Source organism: Enhydra lutris, unplaced genomic scaffold, assembly GCF_002288905.1.
Source record: "Enhydra lutris kenyoni isolate GAN:26980312 unplaced genomic scaffold, ASM228890v2 scaffoldscaffold12, whole genome shotgun sequence".
Classification (NCBI taxonomy): domain Eukaryota; kingdom Metazoa; phylum Chordata; class Mammalia; order Carnivora; family Mustelidae; genus Enhydra; species Enhydra lutris.
The window spans coordinates 65080315-65093209 of NW_019154096.1; the positions used below are offsets into that span (position 1 = coordinate 65080315).

Sequence of the window (12895 nt, forward strand, 5' to 3'; positions counted from 1 at the left end):
GTCTTTCAGGTCGGTGGCAAGCGAGTTCTGCGGCCAGCACCCCGCAGAGCACATCTGGAGGACCCCGGGGAGGGGGGCGGGGGTGCCCCGGGGTCACCAAGGAAGCCAGGAATCCCACGTCTGCCCTGCAAAGCCAAGGACGGACAGATGCCTCGCGCGCAGCCTGCTTTACCTTCCGCCAGGGCTCCTCTCCTCCTCCTGCTCCTTCTCTGGCGGTGCTGAGCTGGGAACGCCTCTGGGCTTCCAACTCGGAGCGCTGCAAAGGGGCTGCTGTCCACCCGACCCCCGCCCCTCCGATGGGGGGGCCCCGTGCCTTCCCGGGTCACCGGCGCGGGCTTCTCTCCGAGGACAGGCAAGCGCGCTGTGCCCTTATGGAGAGGCTCACACACCGGAAAACAGATCAGGGCAGGCGTTCCCACGCCTCCCGCCCCTCGCTGTACTCACTAGTTCAACACACCAGCAAACCACTACGGGCCAGTCCAAGTTCTCACAGAAAGGAGGGGGGTAAGCTGGCTTTTCCTTTTTTTTTTTTTTTAAAAAAAAACGCAGGTTGGGGAAAGTACCATTTCTTCAGGGTCACTCAACACTGGTCTGCATCACACAGCTGACTGCCATTGTCCCCGAGGCAGAGGCTTGCACGGAAACCAGATTCTTCTGGCTTTTTAAAGTTCCTTTCCTGGGTTTGAGATGAATGGAAAGGTGTTGCAAGCGAACACAGCTATGGAACAGCGGGCGGCCTTCTCCTCCAATCTCCTCCAAGTCGCGGCTGTTGAAGCACCTATGATGAAATTCTTCTTGGAGTAAAACGGAGAGCAACTTGATTTTGATTCCCACTGATTATTCAGAATTTTCTGATCTTCATGGTCATATTTTGTTTGTTTTTGAGAGAAATGTGACCCCAAAACGACTTTGCTTATCAAGCTTCCTTGAGTCCTATTTTTGGTGCAGTCCATACTGTGCTTTTTTAGTGAAGCCAAAAAAATTCAGTAGAGACCTTCTATATTGCAAATACTTTACGCACCTAACCGCGTTGCCAACGAAACCATTCTGCAGAAATCCCAGATGAGCCAGGGACAGAAGGTGAAGCCACAGGCTGTTCATACATGTGAACAGAGAGAAGGAGCCAGGGACCTTCCACTCTGATAGCGCCGCACTTTGGAGGGTCCCCTTTCTTAGGACGAGGGCCCCATCCTGTTACTGCTCTTGTCATTTTTAGTACCACTGAAGCGATCTAGGGAAATTTTTCATGAAGATTATTTGCCCATAAAACGAGCTAGTAGAAAGACCCCTTATGTATGTATGGAAGCAATTCCCAGCACTGGTGAAGAAATGCAAGGTTTTTAGCAACAAAGCTGTGCTTCTAAAATGAAGAGGAAGCTATTGGATTACACGTTATAATAACTAGAGGGCATTTTTTAAGTTTTTCTTGCAAGGAGTTGGAAGCCTCCAGGAATGTGCCTTCACCACACCCTTGCAGGGCCAGTTTCTCCCAGTTTCTCCCAGTGTGAGCTGTTGCCCCCAAACCCCTGCCCCAACTAGAATTACCCAGAGCAGGGCAGCATGTTAACATGCAGATTCCTGGGCCCAGGCCTGGACCCTCACCCTCACCCCGAATCAGAATCTCTGGGTGAGGTCTGGGAATCCGCGCTTTCAACCAGGTAACCACGTGATTCTCATGCACAGCCTTTGGGACTATAGGATCCCAGCCTTAAAACACTGGCAGTCAGGAACTATACCAGCTATTTCTGTGATCCCAGAACTTTGTCCTACATCTGGGAAATTAGCAGGCAGTCAACTGTCAGAGGAGCCAAGGAGAGCCTCTTCACAAAGGAAAAGGGGAAAATCACTTGGGCTGTCAGTCATGGAGGGAAGTACCGGGACATCAGAATTGGGATCCCTGATCCCCAGACTTCATCGGTCTACTCTCCTGTATTTGGAGGATTGGCTCCTCTTTCAGATTTTATTTAACTACCCTCTGTCTTCCAGGATGGGGAGAAAGAGGATGGTTCATCTTCACATTTACCCAGCAAACTGCCAAATTTGTGGGTTTCCAAATAAAAGGGGCCAAGAAATAATCACCATATAGAATCAAGAGGTTTGAGAAATCTGCCTGGTTGGACAGTCCTTATCGAGCAAGAAACGAGAGGCCTTTCCTATCGCTCTGTCTCTTGTCCGTGCATATGGATGTGATTTGGGGAAAGAAAATAAAGAGTAAAGAATCAAAGCGTGGGCACAGGGATCTGTCTCAGGTGATTCCAGATTCTATCCATGTTTCCAAGATGCCTACAGCTTTGGATTTTGCTGGAGGGCCGTGAAAATAGGTAGTTTATAAATCATTTTCGTTTGTAAGGCCACTCCAAAGTGTCCTTTTGGGGGAGGAATTACTGTACCAGTTCATTTCCGCTGGGCTGTATGGGCCCCAGCCCAAACCGTCATTCTTCCTGACTAACTGGCAAGCTCGAAGCAGGTCCATCTGCTGGAATTGGCGTAACATCTCTCACAAGGTGGGAAGCCATGATGTCCAGGAAGCAAGCACGTTCAGGTGGAAAACAAAAGAGAAGGAGGCCTGCTCCAAGAGGACAGGCGGAGGGCAGCATTGCTGCCAGAGGGCTAAGGAGACCAAATGCTCCCATGTCCCCTGGCGTATTCATCTCCAGGGCTTCATGGCAAATTTCACATCCTTACCTAGAGAAACCTATGCCCGGTATAGAAGTTGTCCTGGTGACCTCTGTGCCCCCCAGTTCAATGCTCAACCAAGAGAGGCTTTGTGGACAAAAGCACAAGGACAAAACAGAGCAGAGGTAGCTTGAGATGCCACCTTTTGTCTGTGTTGTCATGAATCCAGAAGCTAGAGAAGATGGCTTGAGACTCAAAGGGCTGCTGTAATAGCCGCCCAAGGTACAATCTGGATTGTAGGAGAAAGGGTGTGGAACGTCACTGGGCTCTCTTGCCAACCACCACTAACTGGCAGGTAGGCAGATTCAAGAGGATGGCAAGCATTTTCTAACACGGCTAACCTTTCAGATGGAGAATGGGTCCAGGTGAGCCCACAAAAGCCAGTTTACCTCCTAATTAAACTAAAATAATGCTAGTCTTTAATGGAAAAACAAAAAAAAAATTAGTCTTTAAAATGTATGATCTGACTACTTACAAAAGTGATTTGAAGAGGAAAAGAGCATATTATAAGCATGCAATTAAATCACATATTTAGTAAAACTCAAATCACACATTTAAATCAAAGAAACAAACAAGGCTGGGAAAAAGTGACCTAAGACTTCAATAACAGCAGCAAATGGAGATAATTTCCCACTTGCACCTGCCAGCGATGACCCACGTCTCCAAATCCAAAGCTGACTGCTTTCCTAATCGTTGGCAAGCAACTCTTTTAAACCCAGGTTATTCACTGTGTGCGCCTCCTACTCAGCCTTCGCACCACTCTGGGTCCCCACGTAGCTTCTCTGTACTGATATACATTGCCAAAGATTAAACTCTTTTTCTGCTCCACCAAGAGAAGGTCACGGGAATTACCCTGGAATTCACCTGTGCGGGGCTGGTGAGGCACCTTGGAATCAATCACTTAGAAGAAGGGGTGTGATCATCCTTTAGTAGAACAGCGGTTAAAAAAAAAAAAAAAAAGGACATGAACGGGGCCAGGAATGGGAGCAGGTGGCAACATCAGGAAGAGAAAGGATGGGTGCTCTGGGTGCATGAGACAGCAGACACATGAGCCCTTCTGAGGCCCGGAAGTGCCCTGGAGAGTAGAAAGGACAACTGCGATGGGTCATCACTTCTGTGCCTAGAACACTGGCCAGACCAGGAAACCCATGCCATCACTATGCCGTCTAGGTGAGGGGGTCTCTCTGCTTTCGGATCCTGATCATTTCTTAAGTTCAATACCACCACTGAATCACTCTTAGACTCTGAAGATGCTATAATAGCTTTGGGTATTTGAGGGCTGGGTGGCTGCTTGGACCCTACAGGGGGTATAGTTGTAGACTTGGACATCCTATTACTTTTAGAAATGCACACTTCATCTACCTGAGAAGAAGTCCTAAATCTTACATTTTCTTCTGTGGACCCCAGTGCTGGACCCAGCATAACTTCAATACTGCTTGTTCAGTTCTCTAGAAGAGTTATATCCCACCGCTTGGTTCAACCGTCACCCTTACACCACCCACCCACCCACACACACACAATTTCACCAGCAGTAAGCTAAACTCTCTGAAGTTAACACTGAAGTACAAAACATAGTTTTAACTCCAAATACAAATTCTTTTCAAAACGTCATTTCTGGATAAGGAAGACCTTCCATCTGTGCTGACAGGAAATGGGGTGATTTTTTTCATAAATATCGAAACTTTATGCTTGTGAACATAGTCCTCTGTTACCCTGATGACACATTTCCTTTTGTCATTAATGGAGGAGAAAGTAGAGAACTTCAGGTGAATCAGATAGATTTTCCTCAAATCATTTATCCTGCCAATGTGCTTATGCCCTACTGGGCCAATTCCAAATCTGTTCACGACAGAGGGGACAAAATATGAGCACCAAGTTGCTCTTTGCAAACAAGCTGTTGCAACCAACACATCATAAACCATACACTGAATATAAACCCGAGGTCGCTTTCCTGTGCTGGAAAGATCTGATATTAATCAAGTCATAGTTTGTGATCAAGGGCACAGTTCTATGCAAGGGCAACCCATGGCCACACAGGCAACCAAAAGTTGGAATGCTCAGGAAGGGGAAAAACCTGGCACACAATGTGGCAGGAAGACAGTGACTGAACAGAATTCCCGATTCTCACCCTTTACCCTCTGTTTTTCTACCTAATAAGTTCAACCGCCCAAGACACAAGACTGGAAGAGAGAAGGAGAAAAAGGGAAGGAAGGGATTATCTTTACCACTAACTATGCCCACAGTTTTGCCTGCCTTCTTTTTTTTTCAAATCCCGCAGCCCTAACACGTGGTGATTACTATTCTCATTCACAGGTAAGGAGACTGAGAGTAACAGGACTCCAGCTCCATGTTTCCTGTATGTCTCTGCATAGCAGACGACAGATAGTGTGTGTGTTTATATATATATATATATATATATATATATATATATATATATATTTAAATTGGGACATGATCCACATACCATAAAACTCATCCTTCTAAAGTATGTAATTCAGTGGATTTCATGTATTCAGAGTTGTGTGGCCATCACCACTAGCTGATTCAAGAATGTTTTCCTGGGGCGCCTGGGTGGCTCAGTGGGTTAAAGCCTCTGCCTTCGGCTCAGGTCATGATTCCAGGGTCCTAGGATCGAGCCCCGCATCGGGCTCTCTGCTCGGCGGGGAGCCTGCTTCCTCCTCTCTCTCTCTGCCTGCCTCTCTGCCTACTTGTGATCTCTGTCAAATAAGTAAATAAAATCTTAAAAAAAAAAAAATTCTAAAAAAAAAAAAGAATGTTTTCCTTAACCCCCTAAGACCCAGTACCCATTAGCAATCATATTCCTCATTTCCCCAGCCCCTGGCAACCACTAATCTACTTTGTCTCTGGGGGTTTGCCTGTTCTAGACACTGACATGTCACACACGTGGAATCACGTGACAGGAGGTCCCTGCGGCCTGGTTTCTTTCACCGGGCGTCAGGTTACCAAGGTCCCTCCGTCACGTGTTACCAGTACTTTGTCCATTTTGTGGCTGAATAATGTTCTATTATGTGGATATACCACATTTTTTAACTTGTATTTAAAGAAGAGCCCCTTTCTACCATTTATTGTTAAGCTCTAGTTTTAAATTAGGAAAGACGATTGGAATCACTATATTCTAGACTGGCCCTGCTCCACAGGACCTTCTTGTCCATCTAGTGGAGCTCCGTGAAGAACGCCTGTTATCTAACCTGAGACAGCTTCCTCCATCCATGGTGTTCCCCTAGGCCTGCCGGGTGCCCTCGTGGAGCCCACACCTAACTGGAGGAGATGAGGCTCTGTGAGCTATGACTGCATAGACCAGATACTGTGAGCTATGATTGCACAGACTGGATGCTGTGAGCTATGACTGCATAGACCAGACGCTGAGAACTATGACTACACAGACCAGGCACCGTGACCTATGATTGCACAGAAGTACAAGAGACTCTATGCGAGGGGTCACTGACTTTCAGTCACATTTTACATGGGTAAAAAGTAAACCAAACAAGCATCAAATGTTTATCATCCTGAAAAAAGGTATAACAGGGCCGCTAGTGAGACAGACTTTCTCTCTTTCACCGGGAATGACAAATTTTGGTCCTTCAGCAAGTTCTTCTGGGAAGCAAATTAATCACCCGCGTTCTGCAATGATGACTGCCAGGTGCTCAGGAAGCAGCGTGCGCGCTCCTCTCCGGAGAACTGGGAGACCTGGCTTCTAATCATGGTCTGTTACCAATTAGCCCCTGAGTTGCTGACCTCTGTCGATGGAGGTCAGTGGTAACTGCCTTGACCACTTTACAGGCCTGTTGTGTGAATTAAATATTTATGAGGTCATTAGCAAGCATTAAATATATTATACGAGAGCAGGATATTGTGGTGTTTCACCATCCCCTGAGACAAAGACCATCTCAACCAACACTACCAGGATTCCTTGATTCTTCTTCCAGGATTCCTCTCCCTAATCCTCAAACGCACTTATGGTCAGAGATAAGTGGAAGCGTGAATTCCTTTGAGCACAGTGGGAATGGGGAGAATGCAATCAGTTTTCAGTGAGAACATGGGATGCCATGCTTGCATCGCGTGTGTATGACAAAAACCAAGGAAGGAAGGGGCAGGTGGCATTTCAGCCCATCTTTTGCAAATGACATCTTTGATGGTTGCAAACAGACCATATAACGTGCAGGTGCCACGGGATAACCGCATTTCCTCTCACTACATAGCAGATGAGCCCAGAACAAGACCGGCCGTTGCTTATGGTTCTTAGAGCATAACATGCTTGGAATTCCTGCACCAAAAGGAAAGAAGGGGCCAAGGGCTTCCACTTTATAACGCGAATTAATTTCACAGGAACATCCTAAACCTTTGTCCTGGGCTTTATGAAAAAGTAGTCAAAAAGTGAAACAAAACAGAGACACTTGTTGTTAATCCCTGGGAGAATCAAGGACAAGGCTTTGGCTGAATTATGTTGTGATTCCATTTCCTCCACTACAGGAGTTCAGCAGGAAGGGGTCTAAAGTCGGTATAAACTCTGTCCTTTTGTCCATCCATAATTTCCCAGTTCACAGTTAAGACAGGACAGCATCACCCAGGAGGTGTGAACGGGAAGCCCCTGAAGGGGCAAAGGCTCTGCCGTGGCTGCGTGGGAGGGTCTCACTCTTACACAGTGCCGCAGACACGCCAGAGGGCACGGTGTCCCCAGAGGGCACGAGTGGGGCCGTAAACACCACGCCACATAAAAACATGTGTCACCAGCCTCCTGGAGAGAAAGGTACGAGGACAAGAGGATTGATTTCCTGGGTGTGGTGATGTGGGAAAGAAGGGAAAGGGAAAGAAGAGAAGACCCAAGCAAGAAAAGCAGAGTTCCGCCTTCCTCCTCTGTGGTCAGTAAGTGTGCTGACCACACCGCTTCGCTTTGTCCCTGAGAGAAGAGCTGCTAGAAAGCGGCTCCAGAGGTGTGTAGTCCAGCAGGTGTCGGCTCGGGGAGGCCCCATCTGCAGAGGGAGCCAAGCTCCCTGAGGATGAAAGCATTTGTCTTGAAGGAATCTGTGGAGTCCTGGGTAAACACAGAGCCCCCGGCAGAAGGCAATTGTGCAAGAGTGCTGAGAGGCTGCTGATGGAATAGCTCAAGAGTTGGTTTGCTGATGGGACAGTCCAAGGCCAGGGGTAGGGGGTCAAGGGACAAACCCTTTTTCTTTACCCTCAACACTTCTGGTTCCAGTCTGACATTTTTTTTTTTTAAAGATTCTATTTATTTATTTGACAGAGATCACAAGTAGGCAGAGAGAGAGAGAGAGAGAGAGAGAGAGGAGGAAGCAGCCTCCCCACTGAGCAGAAAGCCCGATGTGGGGCTCAATCCCAGGACCCCGGGATCATGACCTGAGCTGAAGGCAGAGGCTTTAACCCACTGAGCCACCCAGGTGTTCCCCCTACCTTTTTTTTAATAAGTTGGCAGGTAACAACATTCCTGTGCCCAGGAAAGGAATTTTGCTGGAATAAGAGATCTCCAAGGGCCATTAACCAAAGATGGAAGGAAATTCATACCAGAGGGATGCCCGATGTCTCCTGACATCTGTGATCTAAGTCTAAGATCTAAAGTCTCCTTTAACTTCCTGTACCCTTAGTCTGCTAAAGCACAAGGAGAGGAGCAGTCAGGGGTGGGAAGAAAAACGGGGAGGAAGGTTGCTTCAGAGGAGAGTTTCAAGATACAGACGGAGATAGAAGACTATTAGCAAACTCGAGTATTTCACACTAATTTGATTCTGGACTTAATTAGGAGGCAGGTTGTAAACATCTTCAGAACGCTCCTGAATTTATAGGTTAATTAGCATAAGCTTTTAAAGCCGTTTATAGCAAGACCTCTCCAAAAAAGAGACTCTTGCTGAAAACAAAATTGAAAGCCAGCTAATGACAAATAAAGCTACAATTGGAGCATATGCTCCATGCCAGTTTTCAGGAAAATCTTTCCAGGAGAAAGAACTGCTGACTCCGATCCGTTAGACCTAAGACACGAGAATTATGGAACTCGGGTCCTAAGAGCCAAGGAAATTCGGAGTCAAGCAGTCCAAGGCTTGGATATATTTTTAATGCCTATCCTGAAAAATTGAGGCTCAAAGAAGTTGAGAGACTTGCCTGAGGTCCCACAGCTGGGAGTTCCAGAGCCAAGAGTAGATTTCGGATTCCCTATCATATGGAGCCCTTCTTGTTAAAATACATGAAGACCCTCTTCCCCAGTCCGTGAAGCCAAAGCTTCCCCAGGTGTCTGGAGGCATCTCGGTTGAAAGCACCCAGGGAGGAAGCTATAGGGCACCTCTGATGCTTAGTGAGGGTCACTGGATGACACTTATCTAAGTTCCCAGCTTTACTGGAGTGCATCTAAAGGGTGGCCCAAATATATGTCCGCATAAAATCTCTGGAACCTGTGAATGTTTGGAAGAGGGCCTTTGCAGGTGTAATCGTTAAACTAAAGATCTTGAGATCATCCTGGATTATCCGGGTCAGCCTTAAATCCAATGACAAGTGTCCTTCTAAGAGCAAAGCAGAGGGAGGGGTGACACAGAGAGAAGACACAGAGGGGAATTCATATGTAGAGGAAGGCAGAGATCAGGGTCATGCAGCCACAGGCCATCACGAGCTGGAAGGGGCAAGGGAGAGCTCCCCCAGAGAGCCTCTGGAGGCAGCGTGGCCCTGCTGACACCTTGCGTTTGGACTTCTGGCTTTTGCAACCGTGAGAGAGTAAGTTTCTGCGGTTTTAAGGCCCCACTGTTAGAGCAGATTCAGGAAACTGATACATTTACAATCTCTATGGATACAATCAATCAGAAAAAAAAAACCAACAACAGTAACAAAAAAGATAAGGATCCCAGAACAGATAAGCAAAACATGGTATATCTATATAATGCAATATCAATCGGTCTTTAAGGAAGGAAATTCTGGTACATGCTACAACATGAATGAACCTTGAGAACATTGTGCAAAGTAAAATAAGCCACACACACACACAGCCCTGGATACTCTCTGATTTCACCTGTATGAGGTGCCTAGAGTAGTCAGCTTCACAGAGAAAGAGCAGGATGGTGGTCGTCAGGGCTGGACCGGGGGAGGGGAATATGGATTTACAGTTTAGTGTCTCCACTCCACAAGCGGTAAAGGGTCCTGGAGGTGGATGGTGGTGATGGGGGCAGCACCTGATGGATATATTCAATCCCACTGAACTGTACACCTTCAAGTGATGAAGATGGTAAATTTTAGGTCAGGTGGATTTTACTGCATTTTTTAAATGCAAGGGGAAAAAACCAAAAGGCGGGGATCAAAGTTTTACAGATTCATAATCATAACGTTTCAGTGATGGGGTCGGAGAGTGACAGCACAGGAGGAGGGTGGAGTGTTGAGACTGTCCTGGTTTATAGGGGTCACCAAGCCAAGCTGACTCAGAAGTTGGTCAATTGTCAGTGTGCTTGCTACACAGGCGGGACATTTTTCTAGATCACACCCTTCTGAAGAGGTAGGCACGCCCGCTGGGTGGGTCTTAACTCCACCAGGAAGTTTGTACAAATGACTCCCAAAAGCCCCAGCTCTGCAGGCACTGTGTGTAAAGCCTCCACCACGTCCAGGGGACAGATGGACCTCACTGAAACCTGAAGCCAATACGGGGAGGAGTTCCAGCAGCCACCTCAAACCCCACCTCTGGGTGGGGGAGCCGGAGGAAGCGGATGTTTCTGCAAAATGGCCTGTTCCTGGAGCACCTGGGGCTCAGTTGGTTAAGCGACTGCCTTCGGCTCGGGTCGTGATCCCATGGTCCTGGGATCGAGCCCTGCATTGGGCTCCCTGCTCTTGGGGAGCCCGCTTCTCCCCCTCCCTCTGCCTGCTGCTCCCCCTGCTTGTGCACTCTCTCTAAATCTCTGTCAAATAAATAAATAAAATCTTTAAAAAAATAGCATGTTCTTGGATCTTGTATATTTTATACATTCCTTCTCATAGCTATTAAACAAAATATGTGGTCATGAACAGCACCCCTCTGCCTGCTGCCTCCCCAAGTCTTTTTCTTTTTTTTAATTTTTTATTTATTTGACAGACAGAGATCACAACTAGGCAGAGAGGCAGGCACAGAGAGAGGGGGGGAAGTAGGTTCCCTGCTGAGCAGAGAGCCCGATGTGGGTCTTGATCCCAGGACCCTGAGATCATGACCTGAGCCGAAGGCAGAGGCTTAACCCACTGAGCCACCCAGGTGCCCCTCCCCAAGTCTTTTTGAAGAACACAGTTCCATCCGTGGACTGAGTCAGCTGTTTCGATCCACGCCTTCTGTAAACGTGGCTGGCTCAAATCTGGGGGCTAGGGTCGGTGCCTTCCCACCACTTTTCCTACAGTCAGACATCTGGGAGATGGTTCTGATATTTTATTATTGTTGTTTTAAAATGCAATTTCCTCCTTGCTCCCAATTCAGTGGGTTTATTTCAGTTTTATACAGACCAAACTTGGGAACCCCAAAGGAAATGCTGTGCCCCACCCTCTCCTGAGCTCCGGGGAGGGAGAGAGACATTCAGAGGATAGGTGGGGAGCACCCACCACCGCACTCTGAATCTTGTGGTCTGACCGCCTTTACTTCATGATGCCCTCTAGGGTGCTTCACCGAGGGCCAAAAACCCAGCACTGACCACATTTGGGCCAACTATTTTTTTTTTCTTTTAAAGATTTATTTGACAGAGAGAGCAAGCGAGCACACAGGCACGGGAAGCAGCAGCAGGAGAGGGAGAGGCAGGCTCTCTGCTGAGCAGGGAGCCAGATGCAGGGTTCCATCCCAGGACCCTGAGATCATGACCTGAGCCAAAGGCAGACACTTAACCATTTGAGCCATCCAGACACCCCTGGGCCAACTCTTTTTTTTTTTTTTTTTAAAGATTTTATTTATTTATTTGAGAGAGAGACAGTGAGAGAGAGCATGAGCGAGGAGAAGGTCAGAGGGAGAAGCAGACTCCCCATGGAGCTGGGAGCCCGATGTGGGACTCGATCCCGGGATCATGACCTGAGCCGAAGGCAGTCGTCCAACCAACTGAGCCACCCAGGCGTCCCTGGGCCAACTCTTAAAACCATTGAAAAGGCCATGAAAACTCCTTCTGGCCAACTGTGTGTGGAGGGTGGGTCCACCTCTCTGGTCACCGCACCCCCTCCCCCAAATCTCCTACTGTTTTGTGCCCTGAGCTCAGCAAGAGTCCCTGTCTCTACCCTCACCCCCTTTCCAACCATTTTTAAAGAAATTTGAGGTAAAATTCACATCCCATAAAATTAACCCTTTAAATGTGAATCATTCTGTGGCACCGAGGACAGTCACAATGTTGTGCATTTACTGCCTCTATCTTGTCCCAAAACACGCCGCCGCTCACTCCCATCGGGGACTGGTGAGCACTTAACACTGTTTCCTGACCCCTGCCCCCCAACTCCACACAATCACCAGTCTGCTTTTTGTCTCTGCAGGTTTACCTCTTCTGGACATTTCTTCTAAATGGAAGCAAACCACACACAGCCCTTTGTGTCTGGCCTCTTCCCTTAGCATAATGTTCTCGAAGTTCATCCCTGTGGTAGCAGGTGTCAGAATTCCTTCCTTTTTAAGACTGAGGGTTATTCCCTGTCTTTATATCCACATTTTGTTTGTCCATTCATCCACGTGTGGACACTGGGTCGTTTCCGTCTCTGGCTGTTGGGAACAGAGCAGCCGTGGATGTGGTTCTGCGTGTGTCTGAGGACTCCCATGCATTCTGGTTTATTTTTTTTTTAAGGATTTATTTATTTATTTCAGAGAGAGAGAGAGAGAGAGAGAGAAAGCACGAGCAGGAGGGGCAGAGGGACAGGGAGAAAGAATGTCAAGCAGACTCTGAGCTGAGTGCAGAGCTCACCACTACCCTGAGATCATGACCTGAGCCAAAACCAGGAGTTGGACGCTTAACCGGCTGAGCTACCCGGGCGCCGCCCCGTGCATTCTTCACACAGCAATGTGATCCCGTCACGCTTGACTCTAACCACAGTCACTTCAACGGCTTCCCACCATTCTTAGGAGAAAGCCCCAAGTCCTGAGTGTGACTCTCGAAGTCCTCATGCTCTGACCGGTCACGGGCCCCAGCATCACCTCTCACACCTGCACTCCTGCCCACCTGACTTGTTTCTGCTGTCCTTGTCCTCACCTCTGGGCCTCTCTGGAGGCCCCTACCCCTGGGTAAAAGACAACTGC

General features: G+C 47.9%; 1 protein-coding gene across 8 annotated transcripts in view; it reads right to left on the reverse strand.

Annotated features, from left to right (window-relative positions):
• LOC111145422 (actin binding LIM protein 1) overlaps positions 1-12895 on the reverse strand; it is a 200155-nt gene that overhangs the window by 94632 nt on the left and 92628 nt on the right. Inside the window, exon 1 of one of the 8 annotated variants that reach the window (XM_022500306.1) lies at positions 173-438. The exons of the other annotated variants lie outside the window; for them this stretch is intronic. The gene's annotated coding sequence lies outside the window, so the exon portion shown is untranslated. Of the gene's footprint in view, positions 1-172; positions 439-12895 lie in introns of those variants that run through there. 8 annotated transcript variants of the gene reach the window in all.